This window comes from Arvicanthis niloticus, chromosome X, assembly GCF_011762505.2.
Source record: "Arvicanthis niloticus isolate mArvNil1 chromosome X, mArvNil1.pat.X, whole genome shotgun sequence".
NCBI lineage: Eukaryota > Metazoa > Chordata > Mammalia > Rodentia > Muridae > Arvicanthis > Arvicanthis niloticus.
In genome coordinates, this window is record NC_047679.1 from 118,986,556 (window position 1) to 119,003,646 (window position 17,091).

Below are 17,091 nucleotides of genomic sequence, written 5' to 3' on the forward strand. Positions count from 1 at the left end.
AACTCTGGAGCTCTCCACACAATCCTCAAGCAATATCTAAGAAGTACCTAAACGCTGCTCATTTAGTCAGAGACTCATGCCTCAGCAATTGTTGACTGTTTCTATAAACCCGAAGAGGGGGTTCTGGTGAATCATGTGGGTTTGAACTTTCCCAGAGACCTGACACGTGTTTATCACCTTAACATTCTCAGTCTCCTCCTCCTTTCTAGAAGAAATATTTCAATTTGGAAGAAACTGCTGTGTAAATGTTTTCCAACCTTTTAATGTTGTGATGTAATATTGTAGTCTGTGAATGTGTTGGGCCATATTCATAGGTGCCCTGAGATACAAGCAGCATGGATGCATTATCTAGGATGCCTTCACTTAATGACTCTAGGTTACTTATGGTCCCTCGTTCTCATTGTTTTCATTTACCTCCTTGTCTTTCCTTTTCTTCTTTTCCTTCACTCCTCTTTCATTCTTCTTACTTTTATTCTACCTTCTTTTTTTGTCATTCTCCTCCCTCCGTCTCTCCATTCCAAATTAAACATCACTAACATTTACATCACACTTGCCACCATGTGTGAAAATTCTCGATTTTTCAACTCTCATAAAAATCTATTGCATGTTCTCTCTGTGAGGAAACTCTAATACTTTATATTTTCTCTCTATCATGAAATAGCTTCAATATAACCTTTTTATTCCTGCCTAAGAGCCTTTGTACATTCTGTTTCTTCTGCATTCCACTAGAGAAATTGAAGCTCTTTGTTCCAGTATACCACTAAGGTTAGTATAACCTGTAATATTAGCGTTCATTGGAAAGAATGAACTAAATGGAAGCTTAAGGGCAGCCTGAGCTGCTTAGTGACCCCCTGTCTCAAAACAAATAAACAAACCAAAGAAACCTATTTGGTCATAGTAGGATATGGTAAAATGTGCCTGCAATCCCAGTATTCTGGAGTCTCAATGACAGCAACAACTAAACAGGCAAACCATGCCTGAAACACACACACACACACACACACACACAAATAACATTACATTTGCTTATTGGATAGTCACAACTGGTTATCAGTCACAACTGATAACTGTAAGGTGTTTAGGTTAAATACCAATCCAGTCAAACTGTAATTTAAGACAATCACTCTTAATCACAGTCAATATCCACCCATAACTAGCAATGGTGACAATAAAACATAACTAGTTAACAAATATTTGACTCCAGCTATAATTTTACCTGGTACAGTTACTTCTCACTTACCAGAGTTGCGCTGCATTTTTAAAAGGATATCGATTTTGCCTTTGGCTCATCTCAAGGAAACAGTATTTTCTTTTATCACTCATTCACATTCATGCCTCTAGGTGATTACAAAGTCAAGTCCCTCCCTAAAATTCATGGGTATGTTTATTCTCTCATGCAGTGGCCTTGTAGGTCTTTTCCATGTTCACTTACTCATTGCAGTATAAAGATGAATTTTCAATATCTCCATAGGAAACAAGTTAGGAAATTTTATGGTTACTAAAGATTAGGAAACCAAGAAGAAATCAATGTTAAGTAACTCCAGAATGCAATAATAGCTAAGACATAAAGATGGGCAAAAGCAACATTGTTACCAGTTGCCCACATCCTGTACCTATTTGGTCCTGGATCACACAAGTTAGACCATTGAATTCACCTAAGACATAAAGGTCAGGGGCTGTGAGTTAGTGTCTCAGGCTTGCATAACTTATAAACTTGGAATTGAGTTTTGCATGGAGGTCCTGTGATTATATTCTCAACTGCTCTAAAATACTCAGTCAAGTCTCAAATCATCTGTGGCAAAAATAATGCATGGGGACTGGAAAACCCATACTGACCTACTTACCTTTAAATTGCTGTAATTCTCTGACCAAAGACAAAGCCTAAAAGAAAACTGTTCCAAAAAATCTCTAGTTTGTTTGTAAGCTATGATTACTTACAGGTGAGATATATGGATTTGCTAGCCATGCTTGCTCTTTTGGGCATGCAAAGTTCCAAGCCTGTCATCAAAAACTTAGACAAATATCAACTATGTTTAGTTGTGAGAGAGTGAACTTAAGTGTTTCCCTGTCTTCTACATAAAGATCTCCTAGCAATGCATTGACCCCTCTTTTCAACATGTGTTTTTCCATGACTGTTTATTGAATACATTGACTCTCATTCATTTCTCTAAGGTAGTGCACAACTTTTTTGAACATAAACTTAGTCCAACATAAAAATTTTTTTAAAAGATGTCTGATTTTAGCTGTTTTGTAATGTGTCTGTCCAAAACTCAGCTGTTATTGCATTAGTCTTTATTGAAGAATATAATTATAACACTGCTTTCATTTAATAGGCCTCCTATTCATACATGAAGGAACAAGTTTTTATATATTCTTTTTAAAATCCATGTATTTGAGATTATAACACAATAACAGGAATCAGCCTATATGTCCATAAACTGATAAATAAATAATGGAAAATGTTGTACAATGCACAATGGAATTCTTTTCACCTACAAAAAAATGAAATCATGAAAATTTCAGGTAAATGGATAGAAGTAGAATATTATACATTCATACAAAGATGTAAATGTATACACTGGATGAAATATTAAATCTATAGCATATGGTTCTCAGAAAAACAAAGGCCCACAATAGAAGAATGAAATTAGACCTTTATCTACAACTCTTCACACAGATAACAAGAACAACAAAAATGTTTAAGTGAAAAACTCACTATGATATTGAAATTGCTAGAAGAAATCATAGACAACATCCCACAAGATAGAGGTGCTTAAGAGAATTTTCTGTATAGAATGCCATTTGCTTAAAAATTGAGGCCAACAATTGAAAAATGAGACCTCACTAAACTAAAATATATCTGTGGTCTGAAAAGAAAGCAGTCAAATGAAGACCAAGCCCACAAAGTAGAAGAGAATGTTTGCCAGTTACAAGGTCAACAGATAACTAATATCCTGACTATACAAAGACCTCAAATATTTTATGATTTTGTTTATTTTAATCATTTGTTTACTTATGTCTAATTATAGCAATAATCTCAGATTGATGGAAATTTTAAATGAGAACATGTCTATAAAATGCTTTTCACAATAGTATGTTTATTTAGTAGATGCTAACCAAAATATAATGTAGTTCTTGATAGTTTGGATGTAGTAATATATTTAAGTAGAGAAATCCATCCACTGAAAATTATTATTCCTATAATGATGTTTAAAATGATAAGAAAAAAGAGATGCCAATACTAGTCTACTCCAAGAAAAAGAATCAAATTATTAAACAATTTGCTGTATTTTGAAGTATATTTCTAAAGGAAAGTGATGAAACAACACTGGAAAAAAGAAATCCCATTAAACATGGAGATGTGGTACAACTGAACACATTGGAAGAGAGTATGCCAACCAATTTGACAAATATCCCTTAGTCAGAGATTACAAAGAATTTTCTATTTTGAGGTAAGGTCAGTGGAGAACTCCTAATGTCCTATGTTTTTGTGGATTCAAGCAATTATACGTGCAAAAGGTTTCCAAAATGATTCCAAGCTGGATCCCAGTGAGAGTTTGTACTTGGAGTTTTTTGGTTGGCTCCACTTCACAGATGAAACTCCCATGTTCTTCCTGTTGATTTACACTGGACAAGTGTTTCTCAAAGTTCCATATATTATTAAAGGTTTGATCTCCAAGACATGATGTGACACGGAGGCTGTGAAATCATATGAAGGACATCTCATGGTAGGAATTTAGGTCACTGTAGAAGGGCACTTGAAGTGATTAGTAAGACTTGGTCCCTTTTCTGTCTTTAAAGCTGTCAATGAGGCATTCCTTCCTTTTCATGAGGCCCTGCCATCTTGTACTCTGGTAGTCTCAGCCCCAAGCAACAAAGCAAATTGCTATTTGAAGAAAAACTCCAAACTCAGCCAAAAGTAAAACTTTCTTTTTTAAAAATTCACCTCAGGTATTTTATTACAGTCATAGAAAATTAACTAAAACAAAGTTGAAAGGGGCTATGTTATTGAGTCAGTAACTGAAATAATATAAAAAAGTCATTCAAATTGGCTTATAGGAGAACTTATGCAAAGTTGAAAGGAATGAGCAAGAGTCAGCCTGTGCTAAGCATATCTTAATAAGTGGTTCTGTTAAAATTGTAGAGAGTAAAAATTATGATTATGATATTTCAGGTAAAAATAAGAACTGTATAGGTAATGAAACAAGGCACACTGATATGTTTACATTCTCCATGAATATATTATATTACCTATAAAGTTATAACTATTTCTTAGTTTTCTTTACAGAGGCATAAATGACTTACTATACCTCTTTTGAATACCAAATCTGAAGTTTGTACCTTTGTACCCAGATTGCATCTCTCAAGCCTCATCATAGAAACTTCTTTTTTATAATAGATGGCAAATTATCACAGAGATCTACAACTGGTCAATGTGCAGACCATAAGAGATTGTAGAGTACTGGGCTTTAAATATGCAACTGTATCACACCTCCTCTTCAAGGCCTCAGAAATCCTCACAAAAGAGGGGTGGACTGCTTTTAAGAAGCAGAGATATTAGATGTTGTCAACAAAACCCGTATTTGGTACACATGGCAGGGTTATATGGCCATGACTCCATGCACTAAATTTACAGTAAATCTGGCAACCTAAAACCCAGGATAGATGGCAAAGTGCTTTTGAATTCTCATCCTTAGCAATTGATTGCTGTTGGGATCGGAGAATTCAGTTTTTTTAATGGATGCTGTCCTGATGAGAGGCTGCCCATGCTTTTAGTAGATGACTCCATACTCTTGTACATATAAAGAGTGCTCAGTGGACTAAAGAAAACTAAAACATGAAGTTATGGTAGTAAATGGTAGAGATATGGTAGAAATTGCAGGAGAGTAAACAAATTTGATAAAGTGCATTGTGCTTCAATGAAATTCTCAAGTATCAAAATAAATTTAAAATATCAAAAACATATTTAGATACTTGAATTACATATAGGATAGTTATGGGCTGAAAAATTATAGTATTTTTAACAATGTTGATGTTTTTAAGTTTCTTAGTATGACATTTTTTACATTTCTTTTTAGTTTATTGCTGAAGTTTTAGTTTTGCCTTTGTTGGTAGTATGCTGGAATTTGGTTCATTTTGAATTTAAAGAAACTAACAAGTAATAGATGTTCCATGGAATACTTATTATTTGGGACATACTTATTTGTTGATTTGATATTGAAGTTTAAATAGACTGCTTGAATAATTTTCTTCTATTCTGGCTAAATCTAATATTATTCTGTCATTGAAAATGTGACATTAGCTGGATGGTGGTGGGGCACGCCTTTAATCCCAGCACTTGGGAGGCAGAGGCAGGTGGATTTCTGAGTTCCAGGCCAGCCTGGTCTACAAAGTGAGTTCCAGGACAGCCAGGACTACACAGAGAAACCCTGTCTCAAAAAACCAAAAAAAAAAAAAAAAAAAAAAAAAGAAAGAAAGAAAGAAAAAAGAAAATGTGACATTATCCATCCAACCTTAACTGACTATTTGACAGGAATAAGGAAATATTTTCTTAACTTTGTTTGATGTCTAATTTCTAGTTCATTATTTTTAGAAATATTAGATATAGAATTATATCTAATTAGATATAGAATTAGATAATGATATAGAATTATGTGGTGGATTTTTTAATACATGGATTCTTTTCTGTCAACCCCAGAATCTCTCATTTAGCACATTTACATGGAGCCTAACAGTTTGTGTTTTAACATTGCCTAGGTGATACAATATTGCAGGGTGAGAACAGGATAACTGCAGTTCATCTAGAACTCTTATTTCTTTTGTTCTCATTTTTTTTTTAAATCTATAAAGCCTAAGTTTGTTGTCTGGTAGCAAATTAAATAGTCTTTGCAATTCTACAATTATCTGACAATTACAATTTTCATATATATATATATATTTTAATTTGAGGCATGATTTTAAATATGTCAATTCCTGCTCTGATTTGGATATGGCTTGAATATATGCCTTCAGCATTCATAGATTTGGATATTTGATGCTCCCTATGGTTATTCTAGGAGGTGGTAGGAACATTAAAACTTGTGGAACTTGTAAGGTTCAGAATAATTATGTCATTCTTCCAATATACACATACTATTCACATGCTAGAATTCTGACAATGATATTTCATAAATATTTGATAATGATTAAATGGGACAGACAACTTATAGAAAATTTTCAGGTTCTGGCAATACACAAATGCTAAATTAATGTTCTTTCACTTTTATGTTAATCTGTAGCTTTATGAAAATGTATTAGAAAAACTTTCTTTTCATCTCTTCATGAATTTGCATACTATAAAGTGGTGTAATATGATCATTGGTATATACACCCTCAGATATTTTTTTGTTATCATCTGTATTGCTCTTTCCAAGGCCTTTATTTTTTCTTCTGTAAGATGAGGATGAGAACAAAAACCTTAATACCATACCATTGTTATTAAATAAATAACTGCACACAAACACTTAGAACAGTGTGCCTAGTCCAGAATTGCACTCTTTTATAATTCCTTTTTTTTTGAGATTATAGCTACACAATTTTCTGTTCCCATTCCTCCTTTGAATTCCTCCAAAATACCCATACTTGATGTTTCAAATTAATGCCTTACTTTTGATGAATTGTTTACTGCATATATATTTTTTCCATATCCATATTCCTAAATACTGCCTACTCAGTGTGTGCAATGCTACCTGCACACATTTCTTCAGGGATGATCATGATCACTTGGTATTGGATAAACAACTGGTGTGCTTTTTCCCAAGGAAGACCACCTGTTCTGCTCTCAATAGTCTCTGATTGCTCCAAGTTCTCTAGATAAGCCTGGAGTTTTGTGGCCGTCTTTTCATCCACTTTGGCATGTCCATTGGTGCTGTTCTTGTTCAATTTATGCTTAGCCAGTTGTGTTTTTGAGGATTTATGGGTACAGCTTTTATAAATTCTAGGAAGCACAGTCTCATACAAACTCTCAGATCTTCTGGCTTTTACAATCTTTCTGCCAGTTTGTTAGCAATGTTTCCTAAGCAATAGGTGAGTGAGTGTTTTGGCGCCATATATGTTGAGACTGGACTTCACAACTCTATGCTTTGGTTAGCTGTAGCCTTCTGACTTGATGAGGGTTTAGGACTACCACATTTCTAGGTATAAAGACAAAGATTTAGAATATAGCTAGGAATTATGCTGGTTTAACAAAGGGTTCTCCTTCAAGATCTATAACTTTATTAGCTCCTGGAAGTTGGCTAGCTTTTCAGTGCCAGTCATAGTATTTCTCTTGTTGATTGCATCATGTGTTCAACTAGATGCTGGTGACTGGCAAAGCATGTATATCATTACTGTACATGTACCACAATGGTTATTTTTGTGATTTATAGGTGTCATATCTGGGTATAGCTGTCAATAACCCACTTCTTATGAAAGCCTGCATGATACCTGCCTTCTGGCACTGTGGAAGCTACTTTCTAGGTGCATTTAGGATAGTGACAATTCAGAGCTCTTTGTCGCCTGTTTCTAAAGTACATTGTATGCACATCAATTGGAACTTACCTTTCACCTCAGAGGAGAACCAAGTGCAAGAGAAGTAAACTGTGTGTTTTGGAAATCTCTTGGGCATCCTTGGCCAATAACTCAAAAGAAAGTCTCACAAAGCCTGGTATTGTGGTTTTTGTTATGTGGTCTTAGGCTCTTAGAAGGAATACTGTCAACCCAGATAAGTGTAGTTCAGTAAAAGTATATTGTATATTTATGTGCAGCAATATGTGTACTATAAGGTTTTGGTAAACTCTTTCTCATTTCCTCTCTCAGGTCACTTACACTATTCCTCTTTACTGTTCTCCTTTCTTCTGTGTTTACCTCCCCCCACTTCATAGAGAACCCCTCTCCTTTCCATTTCCTTGATCAGAGAGCTTGCGCACTGCCATTCTCCTGTCTTTTGCTCCATAATCACCTATCTGTTCTGGCAAAGGTCAATCCTGTTTTACTTTTCTAGTTTCTGCTGTCACTCCAGGCTATGTAAACATACCTGAAAATTTGCAGCTAGGAGCCTCCAACAGGGGAGTACATGAGCCATTTTTCTTTATGAGTTCAGGTTATTTCACTCAAAATGATTGTTACTAGTTCTACCCATTTACTCATAAAGTTCATGATTTAATTTTTTCCTATAGATGAGTATTATTTAATAGTGTATTTGTACCACATTTTAATATCTGTTCATCTACAACCACTTTTGAAAACTGATGACTTTCTTGTGTAGAGGATGTTTCTCTGTGTAGATGTGAGTAGGGATGTGGTCACCAGGTACATGTGTTGATGAAAAGAAGATCTTATGCACCAGTCTATGTATCTTTACCTTGTTTCAGACAACTTTTTTATTGTGTACTGCTGAATACTACAGGCCAACTAGCCTAGAGGTTCTGAAGAGTCTCCCGTCTTTGCTTCCCATTTCCTGGTACATTTACTCTGGGACTATACATGTTTATGTCTAGGCCTGTCTTTAACATGGGTTTTGAGAGTTCAAATTCAGGTTTCTAGGAAGAAACTTACCAACTTAGCTGTTTCACCATGACAGAGATAACGTTTCACTGGTGGTGTTTTACATTAAAATATCTTATGCCACAAAAGATTACGAAGTCTAACATATATTTATATTTGTGTGTATTTATGTATCTATATTTATTTATATACCTATGCATTTATATTTTTTGTGAGTTGAGATATTCCTATGTTATCTAACTTTTGTTCCAAGGTTATCCTACTTCATCCTGTCTAAAAGCAGTGACAATAGAAATGTGCCATCACAACTGGCTTAAAAATGCTGATAAAGATAATTAACTAAGAATAATTCTAATATTATTTGTGAATTTCTCCTGTGCAAACAGAGCTTCTCAAAGTATTCTTAGCAATGAACAAAAACACTATTCAACCATAGTTGATACCATAGTTCAGGTTCTGTTTAATATGTGCTTCTGCTAGGTTCATAAATTTATTTCTGAGTCACTTTTGATGATCTCTTTTTGCTCATCACCATATATGTCTTTTGTCATGCAATCAGATATTCTTGGTTAACTTAAAGTCATTTCTTTTCTGCTGTATCAAATTGCTGTTCACCGCAGCAAACCAACTGATATAAGTCTGGTCCTCAGAAAAGACATTGATATGGAAGCCCACCTATACCATGAGTGAAAGATTAAGTAACAGAGACTACAGATTTGGAGAGGGAAAATCTTTATTAATTTGATTTTTTCCAATTGTAGTAAATGAAGAAGCACTGATATACATTTGAATATACTTTACACAGAGAGGTAAAATAGAATTGGCAAAACTGAAAAGAAATTTAAACTTTATTTTATTTTTAGAATTATAGATATGTTTTCCCAATTCCAGTATCAAACTGATCTAAAAATATTGACAGCAAATGTTTATCATTGAATGTACTAAATAAGAAAATATGTATTTCAAAGAATCTGAGCTTTTTTGTAAGAATCAAAACCCAGCATTAAAATAACTTTTTACATCAAGCTCTTCCAAATCTGTTTACTCCGAAGAACAGCAAATGTTCTTAGGTCAAAATGGATATCAGTAATGAAGAATATTTGACTTGTGAAAAAAAACAGGTTAAATTGATCTTAATTGGTTTTGAAAGCTCATATTTAAAGTAACTCTGATAATTATTGGGTATATATTGTCTACTACCTGAATATACATCTAGTGTTCCATACCAAAAATTGTCATTTGTGATTGGTTGAGTTTAAGGATGTGACGATGTTCCAAAAAGAATTACAGGATGACCTTTTAAGGACAGGAGAAAATCTTTGTTTCTATTGTGAATTTGAATTTTACCCATTTCAAATCAAAACAAATTGACTGATATAAGAATGATAGACATGATTAGGAAATAGTTAAGTTACAAATGAATAGATTTCTGATAAGGGACTTTTGGTCTCTCTGTTATTGCTGTCAGTGTCACAAGTGTGTCTGTTACATTTTTTATTGATACTTTGTCATATACCTGCTTTGATGAAATTGAGAAATAAACTGTTCTGTATTTACATCATCATTCAGAAAATTGCTTTGGATATATCCTGTTTTCTGTTAAGAAAAATATACTACTAATAAAGTTAATAATAAAAATAATACTTACATTGAGTAATAGATAAAGCAAAGAATATTCTGAAGGATTTTTTAATTGAAGGAAAATACTCCTATATATCATAGAAGCATAATTCATATAAGACACAATCATCCAAAACTACATTTTGCCTATTGTAAGTCTATTTGCTCCTTACATTTATGCTAGTATTTCAGTTGGTATTTTTTTCAATTATACTGACTTATTTCTTTAATCAAATTGTCCTTTTAATCACCCAGAGAAATGTATATGCATTTTCTTCCAGGAGACTCCCTACTAGTAATAACATAGAATTAGTAATCTACAAAAATAAGCAGGTAGTAACTGAAAATCTTCCTTCTATTCCTTGAGATGCATGTTTCTTAATCAGCACCTATCTGGGATTTCAGTGTACAGTTTTTATTTGCATGATAATTTTCAGATGAAAGAAGTCCATTGGCTAGAAGTAAGCAAAGTGTCATGTTATCAAAACATTCTTAGAAACCTCCTTTACAGCAAGAATCAGACAATGTTTACAGGTATATAATTCTTTGGCAAAATCATTATGACAAAATTTTCTGGATGTTAAGAGAGGTATTGAGATCAGAATTGCTATATTTCACTAGGAAAAAAATTAATTATCATAACAGAAGTCATAGGCAGTGGAATAGGTGAGGTAAATGTTGTTACCCACAGTGAGTACATAATAATCTGGATTCCTGTTTCCATATACTCTCTTTCCCTGAGTCAGAAACTCTTTTGCTTCTTAATTCCTTTAAGTGATAAGGGTTATTTTTATTTGTCTAGACATTTCACCAGTTTCTTTATGTAGCTTATCTAGTTGATATATTTGAACTGCATTCTCTTTTTAGTTTTAAGCACTAACTTAAAAAGACAAGAAAAATCTAACTTGTGAAGTAGATAGCCTGTGAACAAATGCAACAATTGTCAGTTGAGGAAAGCTCAGGTATTAGCTTCTGCAGAGCCTACTATTATTGACCCCTAGAGAGACAGTAACAACAGTTTTTCCTTGATATCAGTGTCTCACTATATAGCCTCAAAATCAAAGAGATCAATTTGTATCTGCCTCCTGAGTTATGGGATTAAAGGCATGAGTCACCAAACTTTGTCAATAACAGAGTTTTTGACACTGATGACAGCAGTAAGCAGAATAAAAAAATCACATATTGTTTGTTTTTGTCAGCCCAGGAGACTATAGGTAAATCACATAAATGTTGGAGTTACTTTTTCTTTAGGTCCCAAATACATATAAAAGTTACTGAGTTAGAGATGATTTTATTTGTTCATATAAGTTGTATTCTTCTTGCTAAACTTTAATATTTAAAACCATTTCAAAGTCAGATTCTATGCTTTTTAAGCACTTAACAGAAATGTTGTGCATGGAGAGCTATTGCTACTACTGTAATAACTAAGTATGTAGAAAATATCTGAATGGGTGTGGGAATGGGCAATGTCCCTATGACTTACAAATCATTAAAATTGGAAAAGCCTTGAACATATGGGCACAGGGGAAATTTTTCAGAACAGAAGACCAATGGCTTATGCTCTAAAGATCAAGAATCGACAAATGGGACCTCATAAAATTGCAAAACCTCTGTAAGGCAAAGGAGACTGTCAATGAGACAAAACGGCAACCAACAGATTGGGAAAAAAAATCTTTACCAACCCTACATCCTATAGAGAGGTAATATCCAATATATACATAGAACCAAAGAATTTAGACTTCAAAGAATCAAATAACCCTATTAAAAAGGGGTATGGAACTAAACAGAGAATTCTCAACTGAGGAAACCTGAATGGCTAAAAAGTACTTAAAGAAATGTTCAACATCCTTAGTCATCAGGGAAATACAAATCAAAAAGACTCTTGCAATTCCACCTCACACTGGCCAGAATGGTTAAGATAAAAAACTCAGGTAAGAGCAGATGCTGGACAGGATGGGGAGAAAGAGGAACACTCCTCCATTGCTGTTGGGATTGCAAGCTGGTACAATCACTGTGGAAATCAGTCTGGCAGCTCCTCAGAAAATTGGACATAGCATTACCTGAGGACCCAGCTATAATACTCCTGGGCATATACCCAGAAGATGCTCCAACATATAACAAGGCTACATGCTCTACTATGTTCATAGAAGCCTTACTTATAATAGCCAAAAGCTAGAAAGAACCCAGATGTCCTTCAACAGAGGAATGGATACAGAAAATGTGGTATATTTACACAATGAAATACTACTCAGCTATTAAAAACAATGAATTCATGAAATTCTTTGGCAAATGGATGGAACTTGAAAATATCACCCTGAGTGAAATAACCCACTCACAAAAGAAGACACATGGTATCCATTCACTGATAAGTGAATATTAGCCCAAAAGCTTGGAATACCAAGATACAATTGACAGACCGTACGAAGCTCAAGAAGAAGGAAGACCAAAGTGTGGATGCTTCAGTGCTTCTTAAAAGGGGGAACAAAGTACTCACAGGAGGGAATATGGAGACAAAGTGTGAAGGAGAGACTGAAAGAAAGGCCATCCAGAGATTGCCCCACCTGGGGATCCATCCAATATACAGTCGCCAATCCAAGAAGCTATAGCAGATGCTGGGAAGTACTTGCTGACAGGAGCCTGATATGGCTCTCTCCTGAGCCATATCTACCATAGCCTGACAAATATAGAGGTGGAAATTTGCAACCAACCATCTGACTGAGCGTGAAGTCCTCAGTGGAAGAGTTAGAGAAAGGACTGAAGGAGCTGAGGGGTTTTGCAGCCCCATGGGGGGAGCAACAGTGTCAACTGGCCAGACCACCCAGAGCTCTTGGGGCCTGGACCACCAACCATAGTGTACACATGGAGAGACCCATGACTCTGGCCATGTATGTGGCAGAAGATGGCCTTGTTGGACATCAGTGGGAGGAGCAGCCTTTATTCCATGACCCAGTGTGAGGGAATTCCACGGTGGGAAGGTGGGAGTGGGTAGGTGATGGGAGAGGACCCTCATAGAGGCAGAGGGCATGGGATAGGGGATTTCTGGACAGGAGACCTGAAAAGGGGATAACATTTGAAGTGTAAATAAAGAGAATATCCAATAAAAGAAAAAATTAAATGGAAGAGTGCTGCTTTGAACCCCTGATGTCTCATTCTTAGCTGTTTCTTTCCAAAAACCTTTCTTATTAAGAAAATGATTGTATATATACAAGCAAACAGTAACTCCCTTAAAAAGGCTTCACATAGCCAGATGACAACAAAAAAACTTCCCTGATATTTTATCTACTTTATCATTTTAAAGCTTATTAATGCCTTAAGGATAATAACCTATCCTTGACCAATAAGTGTTTGGTTCTTAATGTTTTTTAATTATTCAGAAAATTATTGTTAAAATAATTTTAATTACCACATTATATTATGATTATTATTACATATGAATCTAATTACTGAGGTCTTCATTGACTTACTTTAAGGTGTCTCTCTTGTCTTCTGAACTGAATGTCTTATGTTGGGTTAAAGTGGGGGTCCTGTGTCTGCCCTGCCATGGGGCTAGGGCCACTGCTGGGGAGGCAGGACACAGGACCCAAGAATTTTGAATGCTCTTTCACCCGATGCTAGCGCCTGGACAGTTTTGGGCTGTGAGAAGCTGCTGCAGAAACTCTGCTCCGTGGGTCCTAGGAGAGCTAGAGTAGACTCTGGGGGCTCTAGGCCTGTAGGACCTGCAGGGTTCTCAGGATCTTGGGCACCCAGGTACCGCTGGAAGCTGTGGAAGAGGTGAGAACAAAGTGGAGGCCCACAGGCTGTACTGGCACATGGCCAAAGGGGAGACAGGGAGAGAAGCTCTGGCTGCGTCCCACAGAGAGAATCCTTGGTTTGTCTCTGTGGTTTGTTTGGCTTTGCTTGGTCATGGGAGTCTGGCTTGGGTTGATGTCCATCGTGGCTGGGAGTGCAGAGAGGTCTTCTGCAAGAGATTAGAAAGTGGCTCTGTTGGTGAAGGCTTGTTGCATTGTTTTCCATGGCAGATCTAGATGGAAAGAAGCAGTCCATGCTTTTAAGATGTTTATTGTCATGGCAGAAGGTAGATGAGAAACTGTACCCCTGTTTCTCAAGGTGGGCCTGAGGTTTTGCAGGGAGGAGTGTCTGGGACCTTTTGCAGGGAGGAATGTCTGGGAAGGAAAGCATAATTGGTTAAGCCCTTCTGGCCTTTAGATACCTCGTTAATATGAAGATCGATCTTGAGGCTATGTGATATCCTCTACCTGTGGAGGGTCTAGGGGCATTGCCCTTAAGTGACTGAAGGACACAAATCTATGGAGATCTGGGGCTTTGTGTCAGAAGCCTAGTGTCTGGAGGCATCCCTCAGGGTCACCTGGAATTCCTTAGGATTGCCTAGGGTCTCCATAATTTCTAGCCTGTGCTTGACCAGAAACAAAGTTGCCTTTCACAGTCTTATAGTCTTACAATATACTACACAAAATATCATTTCTTTAAAAGCCGTTTTTTACTCTCATCCCTTTCTGAACCATTGTTATCATAATAAAAGCTTAATAACCTTTACAAAATTCACATTTACTTCTCTTTCTGGTAACATGAAATCCTTATGTCTTATTTTGTAGTTATTTCAAAATACAAAAATACGTTTAATATTTAGATAATATTTTAAGTAATACTTAGATAATATTTTAAGTAACATTTTTCTAATATAAAAAAGGAAAAATAGAAATTTATTGTAAGATTTGAGAAAATTGGGCACGGTGTAATTTTTTTACAAAATGTATTTTTATGTATGTGTGTGTGTGTGTGTGTGTGTATGAGTGTATCTTTGGATGTATGAATATGCACTCTTTGAAAGCCTAGTGTTTATGGAGAGCAGAAGATAACGCCAGATTCTCTAGAAGTAAGCTACAGACTGCTGTGAGCTGCCATATGGGTGCTGGGAACTTATTTTATGTTCTGTACAAGAGGAGTTCATGCTTTGACCTGCTAAGCCATATTTCTAGACCCATGTATGGATAAGGTATACTTTATTTATATATCCACTTTTTATTGATCAGCATTGGTAGGAGTTTTATATAAAAATCAGGCCTGCGAAATGTGAGGGGTGCGGTCACCCAATCAGATGGAAGCACTGGGGCCAGAGTGGCACAGAACCTTGTGACTGACTACCTTCATCCCTGTGATGGTGTCCACAGGGCCAACCCAGACAGCTGCTTAGAGGAATGAGGTTCCTGAAGCTCTCTCTCTTCCTTGACAATGGCCAAGTTTCTCCACTTCAATCTTGCCACAGTCTGCAATGATCCTTTCCTTCAGGGGCTTGTTCCAGCTGTCTGTCTTGGTGCTCACCACCTTCCTACCACATCCATGCCCTCTAGAATTTTGCCAAAAACCACATGCTTGCCGTCTAGCCAGGAGCCCTTGACTGTAGTTATGAAGAACTAGAAGCCATTGTTGTCTTTGCCTGCACTGGCTGTGCTCACTCATCCAAGCCCATGGTGCTTCATCTTGAAGTTCTCATCTGGGAAACTCTCACTATAGATGTTCTTTCCTCCTGTGCCATCTCCCCAACTGAAGTTTCCGCTTTGGATCATGAAGTCCTTGATGACACGATGGAACTTGCTTTTTTTTTTTTTTTTTGCCAAATCCTTTCTCTCCTGTAGTTAAGGCTACAAAATCATCCACTGTTTTTGGAACTGTCTTTCCAAAGAGTCAAAGATCATGTGTCTTACAGGTTCATCTCCAATTTGGAAATCAAAGTATACCTTGGCTATGACTTTAGGTCCCTTCTTATCATTGGCCATTGAGGGTCCTGGCAGCAAAAGGAAGACAACAGAGTCCACAATGAGGGTGGATGTAAAGAATCCCTTCATATTGTGCTCTGAGAGTCTCAGCATCTGCTAGCAGCAGCAAGAGTGGTCAAGATAGCCAATACTGGAAAAGAATATAGGAGATTCCTAATCCAAGTAAAATTCAATCTCATTATAAAATAATGGAGAATAATTAAACCCTGACAATGTTCTTTACCCATGTTCATCAACTCATTTTAAATTTATATTCTACTATGCAGCCGGATGAATGTTATTCTTAAGTCCTCTAGAATCCTTATGAAGTATAAGTTTCATAAGTTTGAGTACAAGTATCTATTTATTGTGGCTATCCAAATACTTTTCAATAGTTAGGATTATATACTACCTAGCAGTAGATATTATCTGTATGGAATAAGGAATGATGTATTTTAAGGAATGCTTGTAAACTAATCTAGAAATATAAAGGATATAGCATTTATTATATGTGCACACATCTTACAATGACAGATTATCACTAGCTAAATTTTTCTAATTTTTTCATTGAGCCTTAATAAAGACTGAGAATCATTGATCCTATGTACTTGGAAGCAGCTATAAGTTGAATAAAATTTATACAAAATGAATTTATTTGTAATACACATATACTATTTTTTAAATGATCATATGTATCTCCATTTAAAAGAAAATTACATTTTATGGAATTAGGGATAGAACATAACCACGTCAATAATTACTCTCTATTCCTGGGACACAACCCAAAGCTCAGAATATTATATATGGATCATTATAAAAGAAATAGCTAAAACATTCATGATTCTTAACAATTGGGAACATACAAATCAAAAAAAAATAAAACTATGAGAGTTCCCCTTATCACAGTTAAAATGGCTAAGATCAAGAAATAATCAGCAACAAAAACAAATACTAGCAATGATATGAGGAAAGTAGAGTATCACTTATTGCACTGGGATTGCAAAGTTGTAGAGCCACTCTGGGAATCAGTGTGGAGAACTTTTAAAAAGCTAAAAATAAATCCATCATATGACCCACATATATTAATCCTTGGAACATTTTCAAAGCACTAAACATCTTATTACACAGACACTCACTTAACAACATTCATTGACACTCTATTCACAACAAATAA

At 35.6% G+C, this 17,091-nt stretch overlaps 1 pseudogene; it reads right to left on the reverse strand.

Moving 5' to 3' along the window:
* Window positions 1–15,267: 15,267 nt before the first annotated feature.
* LOC117695165 (peptidyl-prolyl cis-trans isomerase B pseudogene) lies at window positions 15,268–16,031 on the reverse strand (annotated as a pseudogene).
* Between the last annotated feature and the right edge of the window lie 1,060 nt (window positions 16,032–17,091).